This window comes from Lepisosteus platostomus, chromosome 23 (genome assembly GCF_059453375.1).
Source record: "Lepisosteus platostomus isolate fLepPlt1 chromosome 23, fLepPlt1.hap1, whole genome shotgun sequence".
NCBI lineage: Eukaryota > Metazoa > Chordata > Actinopteri > Semionotiformes > Lepisosteidae > Lepisosteus > Lepisosteus platostomus.
This window is the reverse complement of record NC_142633.1, coordinates 6,765,817-6,784,813: the sequence shown is the minus strand read 5'-3', so window position 1 is coordinate 6,784,813 and position 18,997 is coordinate 6,765,817. Positions and strand designations below refer to the sequence as shown.

At 46.5% G+C, this 18,997-nt stretch overlaps 1 protein-coding gene across 2 annotated transcripts in view; it reads right to left on the bottom strand.

The window, feature by feature from the left end:
• The window catches only part of prdm2b (PR domain containing 2, with ZNF domain b), a 57,689-nt gene extending 45,916 nt beyond the window's left edge, over positions 1 to 11,773 (bottom strand). The window contains exon 1 of one of the 2 annotated variants that reach the window (XM_088616840.1): positions 11,475 to 11,773. The gene's annotated coding sequence lies outside the window, so the exon portion shown is untranslated. Of the gene's footprint in view, positions 1 to 10,224; positions 10,439 to 11,474 lie in introns of those variants that run through there. The other variant, XM_088616841.1, reaches the window with a different exon arrangement.
• Between the last annotated feature and the right edge of the window lie 7,224 nt (positions 11,774 to 18,997).

Here is an 18,997-nt window from a genome sequence, read left to right as displayed (position 1 = left end):
CAATCATTGTCTTTGGGTGTCGGGATTTGCGTGCTTTGGAAACTGGGCTTGCACCATGACTACCTGCCCAGTGGCCCAACCAGTAAAGCCACTTGTGCTGGTCGCACAGGTTGAGCCCTAGAGTCTAGACATGACTGGGTCAAGACTAGGCTTTATGTTAAGCTGACTGTAACCACCTCTCTCCAAGTGGGGGCCAATATCTAACCAAATGCTGCCAGGGTTCAATAGCATTGATTGGGCAAGAGGTTATCGCCTTGTCTGGGAGTTTTGGGGTTTTTACAAGTTTACTGTTCATCACTCCTGTATGTCACGGTGTTGCTTCCAGCCTGAATGGGCAAAGGTGATTTAGGGAAGGGCTTCAGCAGTTGGGAAAAGCTAATAGGTATTCCCAGTCCACTTTAAAGTCTCATAACAGGACAACACCAACAGTAAAAAGTAACAGCCTTAAATGATGATGCCTTTTAAGACTACAGCATAAACATCTGCTCCTTTGTGTTGCGGGTGCTACGTTTTAGTACAAAATGAAAAACCTTCATAAACATTTTCTTTAGTTAGCTGAAATTGTTTAATCTTCACAGCATCAAGTGCTGTTCTGCAAGTTCTGTGGGCTTAATACTGTATAAGCAGTAAGCTGTGACCTGGAACATGTTAACTGAAACGAAAGAAAAAAAGTAGGTCAATTGGGTCATTCACAGGGCATTTGGAACAAAAAATCTTAGTGTCAGCCATTTCAAGGGTTACAAAGTGTGCTTTTATTTTACACGTTCACTGAATACAATAAGATACAAGGGCTTAGAAACTCTACAACTGACAGATAGAGCTATCAAGCAGTTTAATTAAAAGTCTGATCATTTTCCTTTTGGTCAGGAATTTCTGGAAAGCAAACAAAGACCTAGAAGTTCCTGCAAAGTGTTAAAGGTAGCAGAGAATTTCTGCCAATAAAATAAAACTCAATCTCACTATAAATTCTTGCAAAAGCCCAGAGAGTCTATAAAAGATAGAAGTTATTAGACATGCATAAATGTGAGCTCTATGATTCAAAATCTTGCAAAACTTGTCTTTAAACTGTCAGAGCAAGAATATCTGCCCAAAGACAAATACCTAGGATTCCAGTTCTGTGCTCATCTGCGCTCATGGTTAAAGTACAAGCCCTGTCAGATCTTAAAATGTGCATTCAGGATGCTTCTACTTTCTCATTGTCGACTCCTAATAAAAAAAATCGATCAATAGCCGCAATGTAAAAAAACGTATGCAATAATGTGATGTTACTAGAGGGCACATTTCAGATTTAAGTAGCTGCCCCCCAGAAGTTGGTCTCTCTTGGCAGGCAGCGCCATGAGCTCAGTCATATAGCAGATCACCTTTAAACCCTGTGCCTGCTCTTCTGTGCCACGCCCCCACACCTCTGACCACACCCCATACATCAGTGCCACGCCCCCCCAGCCTCAACGCCACACTCCGAGAGCTCAGTGCCACGCCCCCACACCTCTGACCACACCCCACACATTAGTGCCACGCCCCCCAGTCTCAACGTCACACTCCGAGAGCTCAGTGCCACGCCCCCACACCTCTGACCACACCCCACACATCAGTGCCACGCCCCCCAGTCTCAACGTCACACTCCGAGAGCTCAGTGCCACGCCCCCACACCTCTGACCACACCCCATACATCAGTGCCACACCCCATACAGCTATCAGGGACCCCTATGTCTTGATGTCATGCCCCCCCCGATCTCAGTGCCATGCTCCCCCACACCTCTGGCCACCCAGCAGCTGGATTAAGGTGAACAGTTCAAGAATGCTCTGATGAGATCTCTGTCTGGGCCACTGTCTGGGCTCTGTTAGACACGGACTTCCGTTGGATTTCAAACAGGATTCCCAGTATATTTAATCACATTCCTGGTGAATCCCACGCACTTTCTCCAGCCCGGCTCCAGGGACACAGCTGCTCCTTCAAATTCCCCTTAAATCAATGGTAATAATAAGTGACTGGGAACAACATCTTTCATGAAAAGGTATATCGACGAGAGCAAGTACTGTTTTTAAAAATGCCTTAGTCTGTATTTGTCCAACTATTGAAAAGCCATGGACAGTTATTTTTTCTCACAGGTTCATTACAGCTGCTCCATTTCATTAAGCAGTGATTCTTTAGTACAACCATGCAGCTAGAATGAGAGTTTCTCTGTTCATTCCACATACAGTACGTTACTTGGTTTTAAGAATATACAACACTGATACAAATGATAAAAATGCAAGCTTTCAACAAAAATTAGCTATTGAAAATGTATCTTTGTGCTTTATAGTAAACTAGTTTTATATTTGTGCATTGTTTAATTATAAGCTATATCAATTAAGAAATCTTACTGTGTTTACCGTTAGCAGTTAGCAGTTTCAGCCCGGATTTTGAGGTGAAGCACTTCAAGCACAGAGAGAAAACAGCACTCAGACCCCCAGCAGAGGTAGTGTCAACCCCACATGTTTTCGGAATGATTATCCAGACCCGCAAGATGCAAGAGCTCAGGCAGCCACACAAGGCTGTGTTTGTGTCGGTCTCCGTTTGTGCCGGGTGTTTTGCCATGGGCCAGTTGATTCCTGCAGCACGTCTGAGCACCTGTCCTCCCAGTCAGCGATACGGTAAGCCTCAGCAGGCAGGGCCCCCGGAGGACAGGCTGTGGGCCAGCAGGACAGCCGAGGTGTCCATCAGCATCCGAGAGGACGGCAGGAGAACTCCGGCTTCTGCACAGTCATGTCTCTGGTGGCTGGACGGGCACCTGCAGGACTGGACTGCACCAGCTTTGCCTGCCAGGCAATTCCACCTCGTTACCTTCAGGACACCTGGGAGAAACTGAGGAATCAGACTGGCGCTCTCTGATCTCTTGGAGGACGCGCGCATGCTCGCGCAAGCTTGTGTGTCTGTGTGTGTGCGCACCACCGGACACTACAGGAGCAACAAAACACTGTCTGATAGCAAGAGTTCCAGCACAGACATGGAACTGGCATAATCTCAAAACGGGCCAAGCTGAAGTGGTGAAACCCCCATGCGTACGTAGTGACGGACAAGCCAGATCTTTCCAGGGTACAGGGCCCAAGTCAGGCGCCACAGCGATCAGCCATCTTCAGCAGACAAGCTCAAAGACCTCCTGCAACGAGCTAAAAGCTACCGCCCTCTCTCTGTCCGCTTTATGACAAAGCACAGTCCTTCTGTCTGTCTGTGTGACACATGGCATGAATAAGATAAGATCAGATCACTTTACTGGCTAGATACAGTTTCTTGCATTAGGAATCTGTCTTTTCGCATTCCCCAACTTGCTCTCCATGAGACACACAGGCAAGGAGAGAGAAGCTGGGGGTCAGAGCGCAGGGTCAGCCATTTATACAGCACCCCTGGAGCAGCTGGGGTTAGGGGTCTTGCTCAGGGGCCCAACGGAGTAGGATTCCTCTGCCGGCCGCAGGATATGAACCAGCAACCTTCCAGCCACAGGCGCAGATCCTTAGCCACAGAGCCACCACTCCACCCCCTTTTTTTTTTTAATAAGATAAAATCACTAATAGCCATATACAATTTCTTGAATTCAGGGCTCCTGTCTGTAGCGCAGTCCGTCCCCCCGCTGGGAGTGGCTCCAGGGCACTGTGGGTGCCAGAAAGTGCTGCTGTGTGCTGGCAGAGAGGTGTGCCTGCAGACCTACTAAGAAAGCAGTTCCAAAGAACCCAGCCAATCCCACCAGTGTTCTTGCACAAAAACAAGAACCAGCGAGACGCACATCACACAGGCCCATAGGCAGACAGTTAAATGGTTGCGACTCTTTGGAAAGTAAAGATTAAAATCACAACTCCGGCAGATCATCAATAGAATAAAACGAAAATCAACCCAAATTAACCTACCATCGATAATCTTGGATGCATGCAAGTTTCACAGCCTATGACTGAGTAACCAAAACATTCCCTCAAGTAACACAGCAAGCAAGACACCTGCCCAGGAAAGCTAGGCAGTGGGGTCTGTTTCTTAGTCCAGTTTCAGATATACTTCACACAGTATGTGTCACTTGATGTTTTGAAAGTACCAGAGATACAGTCAATGCAATGCACTGGTTACAAGCAGAACCCCATCTACAGAAAAGTAGCCAACATCATCAGCGAGTACAGCACTTCAAGGCAGACACAGGACCACCTGCAAGAAAACCATACGGACACAGGGAGAACATGCAAACTCCACACAGAAGGCTTCCCAGGGTGAAATCTAACCCAGAACCCAAGAGCTGTGCAGTAACAGTGCAGGCCACGCCCAGGTTAAAGAACTTCGAAATACAGTGGCAAAAAAATACATTTCGACCCGAGGAAGCAGGCGAGAGAACAATCCCAGAAACCCCCTGGGAAGTTGCGGTGTGCTACACAGGCGAGCCTAGCGGCTGCCCCAAATACAGTCTCCACCCCTCCGTGTGACACAGCTGGTTGAGCTAACAGGATCCTATGGATATCGGTAACCCCACATTATTTTAGACTACCGTCACTGGCAAACCAAAGTGATTTTCTGCTGATGAGGCAATAACCGCTGAGCAGGCTAAGTGGCAGAGATTAGCTATCAAACCCGTCGACATTTTCACAGGAAACAGATTTCGCGTTATCAAACCATTGCGCTAACAGACAATACTTCGACGCCAACTCCAAGAAGAACCTAAAAGCCAACCACGCACAAGTTTTGATGGCCCTGATGCTCTCTCCATATACTACAATGTCATAGGTTTCCTATTTCCTGTTTCACAAAAATACGCTTTTACCCAATTAACTCAACTGTCTTTGCAAAACCAGAAATGGATAAAGCTGCTGGGCAGCAGTTCTACTGCTTACTGCTTCACAATCATCGTTAGCCACCAATCATCCCTGCAAAGGTCTCAGAGCTCGGAATCAGGAAGCGTGCAACAGAACAGGGAGAGATGATGTCTTGCATACTCCTTTCACAACACTCAAACATCCTGCTTTCACTTTGAGTCAAACCAACACCTTGCTGTATTCACCTCCTATCTGCTCTAGAACTAGCAACTTAAATACCCTCAATATCCACAAGACATGCACGAAAATATTTTTTTATCACATAGCATTGTACAAAAACCACAGGATGAATACAGTAGAATTTTACAACCTCTGGCTTTAAAAGGGGATTATCAGGGGACTCCCCTCAAAAATCACCTTCAGTCTCCTACACCTTTCTCTCATGTTTGAATCAAGCCAGCTATCGTTGTGCATCACTTAGTTATGTGCCTTCATTATCACAGATTAGCATAAACACAGCACAGTCTATTTCACCTTGTCCTTGACATACAGTAAGAGGTCACATGGCGTCTTGGCTTTGTAAACTGACTCTTACAGTTTCACAAGGGCTGAGGTACCACTCAGCTCTTGGGCGAAAGAACCTGGTCAGGTCCAAAGCACAAGCAACATATACCTCCATTTATCTGTTTGCAAAATGCCACGGATAATATAATAAAAATGCAAACAACCGATTTTGTTTTAAAAAAAACCTTAAGATTTTTTTCTCTCCAACAAGAGACTCCCCCAGAACACTGAACACTTTGCAGGCTTGGCCGGTGCCCACATTTAGAAAACCTGCTTTCAGCCCTGGCCAAACAGACCTGCTGGCCTGCTGAGAGCTCAGACAAGCCCTCCGGCGTTCTGGAGTTCGGCCGAAAGCCCGAAGCCATACAGCTGACCACAAGGAAATTGGCCAAGTCTGCAACAGAGCTCGTGCCGATGCTCTTTAGCTCTTATGATTATCATTATTATTATTATTTAGGGGTGCACAGTGATGCAGTGGTTAGCATTGGTGTCTCGCAGCACTGCAGCCCTGAGTTCAATTCTTGGGGTGCTATCTGCGTGCAATTTGCATGTTCTTCCCCAGTTTCTTTGTTTTTCCTCCAGGTGCTTCCGTGTTCTCCCACAGTCAGAAGACATTCTTGTTGATTAATTGTTTTTTTGGGAAATCAGCCCAGTGAGGGACTGGTGTCCCATCCTTTGGGATAGGCGCTGGGCCTGCCTGTGTCCCTGAACTGGAGAAAGGAGTTAGGAAATGAAAGAATGGGGGGGGGGTGGATGTGTAATTATTTCTTGGACTAGCAATTCAAAGAGTGAATTCGAATTCAAAGAGTGGGTTTGGAGGACAATGCTGCCATTTCGGAAAACTAAGGTGTGATGCGTTTGATCATACAGGATCTCGCTGGATCGAAGTATCGGAGCAGAGATCCGGGAGGGCTCTTCACAGAACAGCTCCACACCGCGGGGGGGCGCCAGGGGGCCTGAGAGGAGGGCCCCTGCAGCTCTCCGCGCTGCCAGCTGGTCCGCGCAGGAGGAAGGAAAGAGAGAGAAAACAAAAGCGTGGTTTCGCTTGTTCCAGCTGCCTACCTGCATCGTAAGCACGAGTTGAAACAAATGTGCCCACAGCCAAAGCACCAGCTGAGTAATCCCACCCAGCTTCACAGCGGTAGCCCCCCTTCACAGAGGATCAGGGCAAGCAATCAATCGATTAATAAACCTTGATTGATTGATTGATTGATTGAAGACGCCCCAGAGTGCACTAGTGTGGCTTTGCATGGCAGCGCTCAGCCTGCCAGGCTAGCAGACTGGCAGAGCCCAGAGGTCATGCTGCAGGCTGCCCTCCATCTGTGGCACAGCCACAGGCGCGTCGCAATAACACAAGACTGGAGCTCCTTCTCCACTGCTCTCTCTCCGTCTTCCTCTATAGCGCAAATCTGGGCCCCTGACTGGGTGTCTCGGGGCACGGAGACTGCGGGGCCACAGCAGTTCATCCTGGAACTAGCACAAGAAAAGGGGCCCGTTGTGACACAGCATGCACTACTACTGGAAATGAACAGATGCAATTCAATCAGGCATCTATTCCGACTTTCGCGGACCAGGGTGCTGTGCAACACGACTGCTGTTTTTTCCCCATGGCACCATCTGGTCATCTGGGTGTGACTGGAACCTACTCCATGAAACCAGACCAGAAGGGGACAACTGGAAATTACAAGGAAGGCAAATTACAAATTTCCCATTGGCCTTAACCAATCATGGCCTCCTAATAATCCCCATCTATGAATTGGCTTCATTACTCTCTGCTCTCCTCCCCACTGATAGCTGATGTGTGGTGAGCGTTCTAGCGCACTATGGCTGCCGTCGCATCATCCAGGTGGATGCTGCACATTGGTGGTGGTGGAGGGGAGACCCCATTACCTGTAAAAGCGCTTTGAGTGGAGTGTCCAGAAAAGCGCTATATAAGTGTAAGCAATTATTATTATTATTAAGTGCATTTAGGGATGAGAACAGGAGATCCGTCTTTTCACAAAGAGAGGCGGGTGTCTGTAACAAGCTGTCACGTTGCTGAAGCTGATTCTGTTCAAGGGATGAGACTCTCAGATCAATAAGCTACTTAGCAAGTATCCAAGCACAAGGGGTGTAATAACTTTCTCTTACTTCCAACATTCTCAGGTTCTTAAAACCTTAAACCTATAAACCTGTTGAAACCTATAGACCTCACTTTGTTTGGGAGATCTCTACCAGTTCATCAAACCATCCACCCACTTTCTAACCACTTCATCCAATTCAGGGGCATGAGGGAGCTGGAGCCTGTCCCAGCAAGCAACGTGCACAGGGTGGGGTACAATTATCCTACCAGTACAGTGTCTCTGGACTGTGGGAAGTAACCAGAACACCAGGGGGGAAATCCATGTGAACACAGGGAGAACATGCAAACTCCACACAGACATCCCTTCAGTTCTGTGCTGCCCTTCCGCCCTGTTCATCAAACCTTTTTTGTTAAATTTGTCTGCCACAAAACATTTTAGCAAATCTGTACGCCTCCGGGGCAGAACGGTTAGGAGCAACACAAGGCTTGTTAGACGTTAGTAGTATGATGTTCATCTTGAGGTGTCAGCCAATCAGACTGATCGTAAACTGACTTATGAAACCACAGCAACCCCCACCCAGACCAGCCCTGCATTAGCTGCTTCGCTCAAGCATGAAAGTAAACGTGTGATTACAGCCTCACTTTGAAGAACCCCCTTTGAAGGTCCCCCTTGATCACTGGAGTCTATCTTAGGGTTTCCAGAGCTCCACAGTCTTCCCCCTCCTAAAGCAACACTGAGCAGCAGTGCTACAGGTACTGTCCAACCAGTGTACCAGTTCAACAGATCTCAACAGCAACACTATGGGCATCATATTCAATGCTACCCACCTGCTCAGGCATGGGGTATGCAGCACCCTGCTTGCCAAGTTAAAATGTGCAGGGAGAGAATATGAACGCAGTACACTCCAGAAACCAGCCAGACTGAACACTGACACAGTAGTGTCGGCTAGCCAAGTCTTTCTACTTCACACAGCATCTGGAAGGTATGGGAGGCAGGTAAGTTACAACACAGGACGCAGGGGAGGTGTGGAAATACTGCTCTGCTCTGTTTAAGGGTGTGAATTTTAACGCCCTTGGGCTCTGGATACTGCGAGTCCCTGCTCCTTGAAGCTCCCAAAATCCATCACTTTGTTTTTTAACAGGATGCCACTTGGTGAAGTTAGCTACATGACTCTCCTATCCCAAGTCAAAAGGTCCTTGGCAGACTTTATTACAGAACAATACACTACATTACTTTAGGCTGTTTCCAACATCTACATCAAACCTAACCTGCCAACACCCTTCTTTTTAAGGCAACTTGGCCGATACATGTGGGTTCATGGATAAATGTTCAGAGCCAGAGACGATTGTGACAGTTCCACAATTCCCACAACGTGGCTTTAAAATCAATTCAATATCTCACCGGAAGCCAATGCTGAGATGCCAGCACAGGAGTTACATGTACTCTTTTTCATTTCAGACCTGTTTGAAATATGAAATATGTAAAAAGCCTTTACTGGTATGAAAGGCTCTGTAAGCAAAGGCGTACAATTCCAGTCCTTTGTCAGCGGGGGCCAATGTGATTATCCTCTTCTTACTCTGCCAATAAGCTCTTCTCATGCTGAGAAAGCCTGCCTCTACCAAGAGAGCAGTCTCTCATTCTCTCATCGTGCCTTGTGTGCTGGACTACACCAACACGCAGCAGGGCAAGATGGCAACACCAGTACAGTACGCTGTACAAACATTTTCTCTATCACTCCTGTCACGCCCAATGCTTCAAGTCCACACACTCATGGAAGTAAAAATATTCCTAGGACAAAATAAACTGATGAAAAAAAAAAAGGCCAAACTGACATGTTAAAATGTATAAACAAATACAGCTGTAAAATATCATGTGACAATCGGTTAAAATATAAAATATGACTTTAGCCTACATATCAAAATAACTGCTGGAGAGTTAAGCGCTGATTCCGCTCAGGTGTGCTGAAACTCTGCACACATGCCAGCCATCAAGGACCAGAATTGGGGACCCCTGCTCTATTCCCCGGGGACACAGCACAAACCATGCTCAGTTCCTTTCAAAGCACAACAAGGGTGACAGTGAAACAACAACTCTTTTAATTGCTCTAGTGGTTCTACATGAAGTATTTAAATGAAAGCAACAGGATTTTAAAATCAATTCAATATCTCACAGGAAGCCAATGCTGAGATGCCAGCACAGGAGTTACATGTACTCTTTTTCATAACAGACCTGTTTGAAATGTGTTATATGTAAAAAGCCTTTACTGGTATGAAAGAGCCCTGTAAGCAAAGGCGTACAATTCGATTCTGATCAACACCTGCAATATGAAGATACAGATACAAACAATACTCTTTGCTTATCAACGAATTCACCTTTTAGAAACGTTTGTTTACCTCTTGCTCATCTGCAACACATCTTCAAGAATACTAAAAACAATTGTCCAACAATTTTTCATAACATTCAATCAGGCTACACACACAAAAAAAAATACACCTTACAGCTACCTTTGTGAGCAATTTCTAAAAGCGGGAGTGGGCGTGTTTCCAGCGACTGAAGCAGTTTGACGCGGTTTTAGAGAGGAAAACGCAGCTTAATTTGGTTTACAACGGGGACCGGGGATTTATTTAAACGTTCTCCCATGTCCACAAGGCGCGTCTCCCTTTTCAAACCCTCTCCTCTTTATCCACACAAACAAAAACCCGATGCCACACTCGGAATTTCCCCCCCAAAAAAGATCCTGAGCCAAATCGCCCGGTCTTTCTTTCTCCTCCCAGAAGAATAGAAACGAGAAGATCACGGCACGGCCGGTTCCACTCTTACGACAACTCACCCTCGCCGAAGCGGGGGGTCAGCGTGAAGACGGGGAAGTGTCCGCTGCCGGTGGGGTCCGGAGAGCCCCCCACGCCGCCCGGGGCAGACCGGGGCGAGCATCTCGCATCTGGCACCGGCTCGCCCCTTTGTCAGCGCTGCCGCTGCGCACCGCGGAGCGCTCAGCCTCCTCCCGCGGCGGAGCCACGGCTCCGGGCACCTCGAGTTCATCTCACGGCAACTTCAACAACCGCTTGAGATTTTTAAGCACCCACCACCACCAAACACACACCTCCAAAAAAAAAAAAAGAACTGCTACCCCTTTCAAAGCACCTACTCTTTAACTTCCTGACACAAACGAATTGGGGAAACTGCGCCGTTCCGACCCCCCGTCGCGTCTCAACCTTATGCGTGATCGAGAACTTTCCATTAGCACAGAGACATTCAACAACCTTTGTTCTTGTGGGGGTTTTTTAAAAAAAAAACGTGGAAAATGAGCAAAAGCCGTTTCGTCGGGGGGTAATACAGCCCCGGCGAGGCCGTTTTATTGTGCACCGCAGACGCGAAAATGTCGTTTTAAAGCGTCTTTCGATGTAAAAAACCTTCTTTGTCGCGTAACTGTACAGCAAGTGGACAAAGAGGCGATAGCTGCTGCACTCCTGAGAACAGCACCGCAGCGCTTAAGTTTTCCCGAACCCCGCAACTTTCCGCAGCGATTGAACAATTTCTGTAAGCTGAAGTACAATGGGCTTCAAAAGCGAAAATGCTTCTGATGAGCCGTTTTACACAATGTCAGCAAGTAACATATACCACTCTTCCTGATTCTCGCTCTGAAAACAAATGCACACATTTAAAAAAATAAATAAATCAATTAGCTATCTTTTTTTTATTGATGGCATATTGTTCCTATTATCAGATTGTAAAAGCGTGCGGGCAGGCAGGTGACAGTACCTACAGTTAAGATGAATCAGACACACAGCCCCGAAGAGGAAAAGTTGACACCATTAAGGAGCGAAAGGCAAAAAAGTTTCAACTTTAAGACAGTTCACGCACTTTGGGCGTTTGTCCCCCCACCAACTTCTCTTGTTTCATGCAGCACACAACTAGAAAGCGGAGGGAATAAATACATTTTCTATTGTCACTACCCTGGCCGGGCCGGGCCAGTGTGCGGACGCGATTCTTGGCACCAAGAACGCACCGGTGTGGCTCAGACGGGCGCCAGCCACCTAAAGGTGATTCCTGCACTCATCCCACCGCGTTTCTCGGACTTACCTGTTGTATTTTGAGCGGCGTCGTGCGGTCTGTCTTGGTCTACCTGCTCCCAATCAGCGGAAAATGGCGGATAGATGCGAAAGCCAAGCGCCTGTGTAGCTGCTGCTAAGTCCGTCCGAGGAGAGAGGCAGGCAGCTCGCTGCACACCGCCGCGGCGGGGTAATTCAACGGGCTCGCCAGCTCCGAGATGCGTTTACAGATCGAGAAAGCGCTAGCTGAACACTTGAAAAGTATCCCACACATCGGGTATATATACCCAGGATGTCGCGGCAGCTTCCTTTAAATAGGAAGAGTAATTCTTGACTAAAACATAATTCTAAAGCGGCAGTCAGGTACGCAGTGGCCTCGGACTCGGGGCAGCCGATATACAGTATTAAACACAGTTGTCGTGCACAGAAGACACGCGTAAATCAAGTGCACACAATAAAAACGGCAGCCAAATACTGACTTAATTACTTAAATCAAGAGGCGAAAACCTTTCGTCTTTTTTAAAGACCACGGAGCAGTAGGGCTTAGAGCCGTATAAAGAAACTCCATCAAAGCCATTTTATTTTCTGTCGGCGATCTATTCCTTTTTAAAAATTTACTCCGGTTTACTTAAAAAACTTCTTGTTTTATAATTTGCCCTTCCGTGAGACGCGTTGATCTTATTTGCCTCTACAGCTTTTGTTTTTAAAAGTTCCAGTACCGTCAAGAGAAATGTTAGAGTCTCCACAAAAACACCACTCGAAAGTGTTCTTTTTAAAGTTGTCTTCAAATCATTGATGGGTGGTTTATTAATATTATAAAGTAACCAAACTAAAATGTACAGATTAAACTTCGATCACATTAACCGATCAGTAGATATCTGACAGCAACTGTGCTTGTATATCCAGTAAGACAGAGCTTCTCTCTGAGCCTAAACCACAAGTGCTTTGACTTCAACTAGAGAAACGGTTTGCGGAGATCGAGGGGTTAAATTCGTTTTGGGAGACAGAGTTTAATGAGACATCGGGGTGTTGGTGCAAAATGAAGTGAATTCGGCTGTGCGGTGCTAGTGGACCAGTAGGAGGTGCTCTTCCACTGGGCCAGAGTTTCCAAATCAGTGCCCCAGCATGGTGACCAGGGACACTGCGCTTGCTGTAAGAGCTGCTGTCCTTCGGATGATGTGTTAAAGCTGACCACTAGGTCATTAAAGATCCCCTGGCAGTGTTTGCAAGATGAGTGATGTTAACTCCAGTGCCCTGACTGAAGTCCAATGTGTTTCTACAATGTCACCTACACATAGTTAACCCTGCTGAAGCAGTTACTCATAAGACTTATGGGTCCTGTGCCTAAATTGCTTTGGGATCATATGGGGATGAAAGGGTGCCAGATAAAAAATGATTTACCATCCCAGATATATTTAAACAATATTATTATTTTTTTTATTAGAAACGGGTAGTATAAAATGCGACATCAGTGGGTTTTTTTCCTTGCACTCAACTCCCTGATGCATGTTGGTAGCAACATTAATAGTGTGCTTATTTGATCAGGCTTTTAAGCATCGATGGGTGACAGACGTTTTTACGGGGATCCTTTGCTGACCCCCCGAAAAGTTGCTCTCTCTTAACGAACGGGATTTCGGGGAACGGCAAATGGCGGCAGGAATCCCAGTTCGCCGGGTGAGCAGCAGTCAGAGTGAAGCTGTCCAGTGTGAGATAAAAAAGACCATTCCGCATTAAAAAGATTCCACCTTGCTCGTTCCTGTAGCAGTTGTTGGTACAGTATTTGTCCTATTTCTCCTCAATAGCAGAAGACAATAGCTGAAGACAGAGAAAGCTCAGATAGTGTGGTCAATACTGCCTATAAAAGCAGACTTCTCCTGTCTCGGCTGCAGTCGGTGTGTGTTTCTCATTGCTCCAGGCCTGTTTGTGGAGACTGTAAAGTTTCTCTCAGCTGTGCTGCAAATTTTATACCAGATATTAGAAACCAGTATATCTCAGTGGGTAAGTCTTTGGTCTCATAACTAGTGGGTCTGAGACACTGCTGCAGAGACACTGCTGTTGTACCTCGAGTGAAATAGTTTATCCCAGTTGCTCCAGTCTACCCCAGCTGTATACAGTAAGTGGGGGTTTATCCCTGTGTTGGACTGGTGTCCCATCCAGGATAGGGAGTCATGCTCTCTAGTCTACTTTGTGCTTTGGAAACTAGATTGAGCACTGATATGGAAATTACCTATTACTTCCCAGACTACATTTCTCACAACTGTTGCTTAAAAGGGGGTAGACAGAGTGTATATTGCTGGTACATAACAAACCACAATCATCACCACTGAAGAGATCGTAAATTCAAAGGCAGGAAAAACTTTATGCTTCAGAAAGGATGTGCACTAAGATGTATTTTGCACCCTACTAGCATGAAACAAAAGCTCTTTCTGGTTCCTCCATGTGGCACAAAGGGAAAGATTAATTTATCTAAAACGTGTTTGTGGTGTGGAGCTGAACTATATGATAAGTGCCTATAGTGTCCTACTGTGATCTCGCTTTGTAAAGCAGTTGAATGTAGATAAAATATCTCAGAATGGAACGACGAAGGCCATCAGCAATCTGCCTGAATACATTTTTAACATTTTTCTACACACTTCAGTAGACTGAACTGATTCTGAGGCTGTAGTAATGACTATATTTTTTTTTTCTCACAGGTGCACCTCTGAGGCTAATCCCCCTGTAGGACACAATTACTGGTAAACCCTCTGGACCAGTTTTGAAAAATCCTAATTTCCTCTATAAGGATTACATTGTCAATTTAGAAAAATAAAACACTTAGTGTTTCAATCTGACCGTTTATCTTTTATCTTATAGGACAGTTTTTGAAAATGTTGCAGAAACTTGATTTGTACGGTATGTTTCCACTGGAACAGTGAAGGAGATTGTATAGACTTCCTGTATCTCGGAAAAAGGTCTTTGGATTTGTTGAAGAGGCTGTCATAAAGGCTTATGTTATGAGCTGTATTTAAATTGCTGGGCAATGCAATTGCTGGGCAATTTTCTTGTTTAAATGCAGATCCACATGTTACAACGAATGGGTTTCACACAGGAGCAATGCAACCACTTCCTCTGTGTTCTTTGTCTCCACTGTTCAAACCTTGCACGTGATTCACTCCTTCCTCACACACTCGAAAACAAGAGCAGTGAGAAAGCAAACACTGTGCTGATGTCTAAGCCAAGCCAGTCGAGAGACATCCCTTTTTTTGCTCTTGTAGAAAACAGGGTGAAGGAGCTGTCTTGCCTGGCCTGTTTACTGCACAAACTAGCTGGTGGTGTCTGCAGGAACACTACAGAGCGCATCGCGAGCACTGGGTGGGTGTGGGTTCCAAGTTCACCTTACTAACACTAGACCATACCTGAGGACACCGCAGTTTGCAGAGGGGATCTTGCCAGTATCTTTCTCTTAAACGCCTGCCTTCAGCAACAACATTCCCATTCCGGAATTCCTCCATGTGGGAGTAGGTGCTGTGGAAGTTTAATGGCTCAGTTTGATCCGGCTGGTTTTTATTTCTGTTTTCTTGCTGTGAAAATGTGTGAGCCCCGATGACACGATACTGTTTGGAGACAGCTGGAAAGATGCAGTGTCTCGGCTCTGTTACTCACCACTTCACAGCAGCGTCATGTGTTTGCCATACTCCATATTTCTTTGAAGTTCATTTCCTAATCAATTTTCTTGCAAAAATGCTGCCGCAAAGATGCATTGAAGACTTTTAGGTGCAGCAGAAAACTACAGGAAAAAACAATTTGGGGAAGGGTCTGGTGGTTGCACGCTCTGTACTCTAAGCACTGATCTTCACGGGGGAAATGTATTGTGGATGCACAGCATTTATGCTTCAGGAATTGAGCAAATTCTGATTTTGTACTCAGATTTGAGAATCCCTTTTAAAGATGTCTTATTGGAAAATTAAGTTGTTAAGAAAATAACAGTTTGAAGGCAAATAAAGAATTACTCAATTTGCACACAACCGAATACTGAACTGGTAATGCATTAACAACACACATACTGTGTAAAGAAATATCCAGTTTCTTCTTTTGATTTCTCTTGGAAGTCTACTGAAATCTTCAAGGTGGCCACATGATGTACATTCAAAATAGAAAATTACAGCTAATATTTGACAAGTTTGAGTTTTAGATCGCATTGCACATTGCGTCATAATCAGTGGCAGTCTTTTGTTGATTTTTAAGAGCTTGTAATTTTCAACACAGATTTCTGTTGCTTTTCTCAGCTGTTACTATAAGGAGGGTCAAAGCTAGCATATGGCACGCATCTAAGCTTTGTGACAGAAAAGGCCCATGACCACTTCAAATAAAAATCAATTGCTTGCATTTGTATAGTGCAGGAGTGGAGCCAATTCATTACACGGCTCGGTGCCAGTAGCCTCACGGCCCAGCAGATCAGGTAGAGGAGAGAGATTTGCCTCAGCAGGTGAGATGAGGGAGAAAATTAGGAGACCAGACTGTACAAAACCAGAGGATGTAGCCGGGGCACGAGGGTTAGGAAACTCCCACCCTTGCCGATTTAATGGAAAGAAAGCTGGGGCTGCATGAAAGTGCGCTAAAAAGCGTTTTTTAATACACATACGATATGCAAGTAAAGGGAAAGCTGTTTCGTGGAAATGGCTTTAGTTCAGGTGCCTGCCATACCAATGACGGCCACGAGACGGGCTCATTGCTCAAGGCTTGAGCAGAAAAATGAATTCTTTGTTCAACTTCAGTTACATTAATTGCTAACAGCTGCAGCGCAAACCTTTGCTTAGCGTACAGAAATACTGGACCGCGGTGAAATGTCTTTTTCAGTAAACGTAAGCTCAGAAGATTTAATCGAGAAATTACCTGGGGGACAGGTACAGACATACATGCGAGCTAAATACGTCACGTTAGTTTTGGAGCGATATGTGGACTCATAGCACCTAGAAAATGACGCAAGGACGCGTATTAACCTATGGTTAATAACTGCAATTAGCATAATTATGTTTTTACACAATAACTACCGTGTTCACCGTGTGCACACTTGTTTATTTCCTATTCAAGCGCACGGCTCGTAGTGTCAACAACAGAAAAAACAGACTGGGGCAAAGCGACGCTTAAAGATTCGCGAAGGATGTTCGTAACTCGGAAAAAATCTCGCAGTTTAGCTGACCCTCAGCCAAGAGAAAATATACAGCACACGCTGAGGTGGAAGTGTTGTTTTGTTTCTTTAGCTTTTAGTGTTTTGAATGGCGTCCAATCTTTCCGGGGCCAGCCCCAGAAATAAAAACCTCAGTCGGCCATGGCCAACAGTGGATTAAGACTTGATTTAAAGGGAAGAGACTCGATGTTGAATAGAGTTGTCGAGCAGGGCAGGGCGAGGTGCTCAAAACCTCTTTAGGAAGACGTCACCAGGAGGAGTCGGGTGTAAAAGCTGTTAAAAGGACGTTACAGCTTTCAGAGACTTGTTCTGGGAGAGATAAACAGCAGTTAACTTGTTTTATCCTCCCATCGGATAGAATAGCCAATATCAGACATGTGTTGTCCAACACGTTGTCCAGGGTGCCTAGGGAGACCCCTGTCCTTCACAGTGGTCCCTCTCAGTGTCTCTCCCTCTCAGAATCCTTGCCGGAGCCCAGTCCCTCTCTCCACGAGACTCTCAATGTGTCACCCTTAGCTACCCACACTGTAGCCCCTCCTGGGATGCCGGTGGACACACTCAGGAACGAGAGGAAAGAAGGACAAAGAGCACATCCCGGCACTGCTTCCCAGGGCACTAACACCAATAACATGGCTGCCCAGCTTGTTCCACCCACCCGCTCCCCTTCATGTAAAGAAGTGCATCCTCCTTACTGTAACACTCGTGAATATTGGCTCTCACCCTCCACACAGTCTGATACATTCAGTGGAGATGTCTGTTTGCGGTAAGGGCATTAATTCAGGGGCAGTTACCCAGTTAACCACTGAGGGGTGTAAGTCCTGACTGAACCCCTGCTCAGTGCTCTGTCATGAGGTTTTACCCTGAGAGTCTCCGCTTGCTTGGCGATCGTCTTGCGGTTCTTGTGCCTTGTCTAGCTTACTGTGTACCAACCCTCTCGCTTCGTCTCCTGACTGAGTTCCCGGATCCTGCCCGGCTGGTTCTCATCACGACTCCCCGGCTCCGTACCTCACCTGTTTGGGAAGCTCCTCCGGATTCGGCTGTGTGCTCTCCCTCCCTCTCTCCAGCTCCCTGTTTATCGCCCCCATTTCCTCATGCTCACTGTGCGCCAGCCTGCAGCCGGTTTCCAGTCCCTGCCTTGGGATCGTCGCACTCTCCCTGAGTGTTGTCACACCTCCCGCTCCTAAATGTACTTCTTTGAACTGGTTCTTCTGGTTGTGCCCTCAGGTTCAGGGTTCATTACTTAGCCTCACAGCTGACGCCCCACTGCAGCTCGGCAGCTGTGAGCCTGGTCAGTACCTGGATGGGAGACCTCCTGGGAAAAACTAAGGTTGCTGCTGGAAGAGGTGCTAGTGGGGCCAGCAGGGGGCGCTCACCCTGCGGTCCATGTGGGTCCTAATGCCCCAGTATAGTGACGGGGACACTATACTGTAAACAGGTGCTGTCCTTCGGCTGAGACGTAAAACCGAGGTCCTGACTCTCTGTGGTCATTAAAAATCCCAGGGCGTTTCTCGAAAAGAGTAGGGGTGTAACCCCGGCGTCCTGGCCAAATTTCCCCATTGGCCCTTACCAATCATGGCCTCCTAATAATCCCCCTCACTGAATTGGCTACATTACTCTGCTCTCCTCCCCACTGAGAGCTGGTGTGAGTTGAGCGTTCTGGCGCACTATGGCTGCCGTCACATCATCCAGGTGGGGCTGCACACTGGTGGTGGTGGAGGGGAGTCCCCATTACCTGTAACTAGCTTTGAGTGGAGTGTCCAGAAAAGCGCTATATAAGTGTAAGCAATTATTTATTATTAAAAATCCCAGGGTGTTTCTTGAAAAGAGTAGGGGTGTAGAGTGTTCTGGCCAAATTTCCCATTGTCCCTTACCAATCATGGCCTCCTAATAATCTCCATCTCTGAACTGGCTCCATCACTCTGTTCTCCTCCCCACTGAGAGCTGGTGTGTGGGGGGCGTTCTGGCGCACTATGGCTGCCGTCGCATCATCCAGGTGGGGCTGCACACTGGTGGTGGTGGAGGGGAGTCCCCATTTCTGGACACTCCACTCAAAGCGCTTTACAGGTAATGGGGACTCCCCTCCACCGCCAATGTGCAGCCCCACCTGATGTAATAAGGTAACTTCTTCTTAAATGAAGATGTAATGTTCTCACGTTTAATCCAAACAGAAGAGACTTGTTTACACTTACAGGGCTGGGTCTCCAGAACATGTCACTCGGTCTTATTGTGAAAGCTGTTGGAGAAAAAGAAAAAGGGACAGAAATGTTTCTGTAAACAGGGCAGAGAAATAGGCCTTGCAGAAGAGTTGTAAAAGAAATGACAGAATAACAGTGAAAGGATCTTTTCTCTCTTGAGTATGTTTTACTGATGTGACCCCACTGATGTCT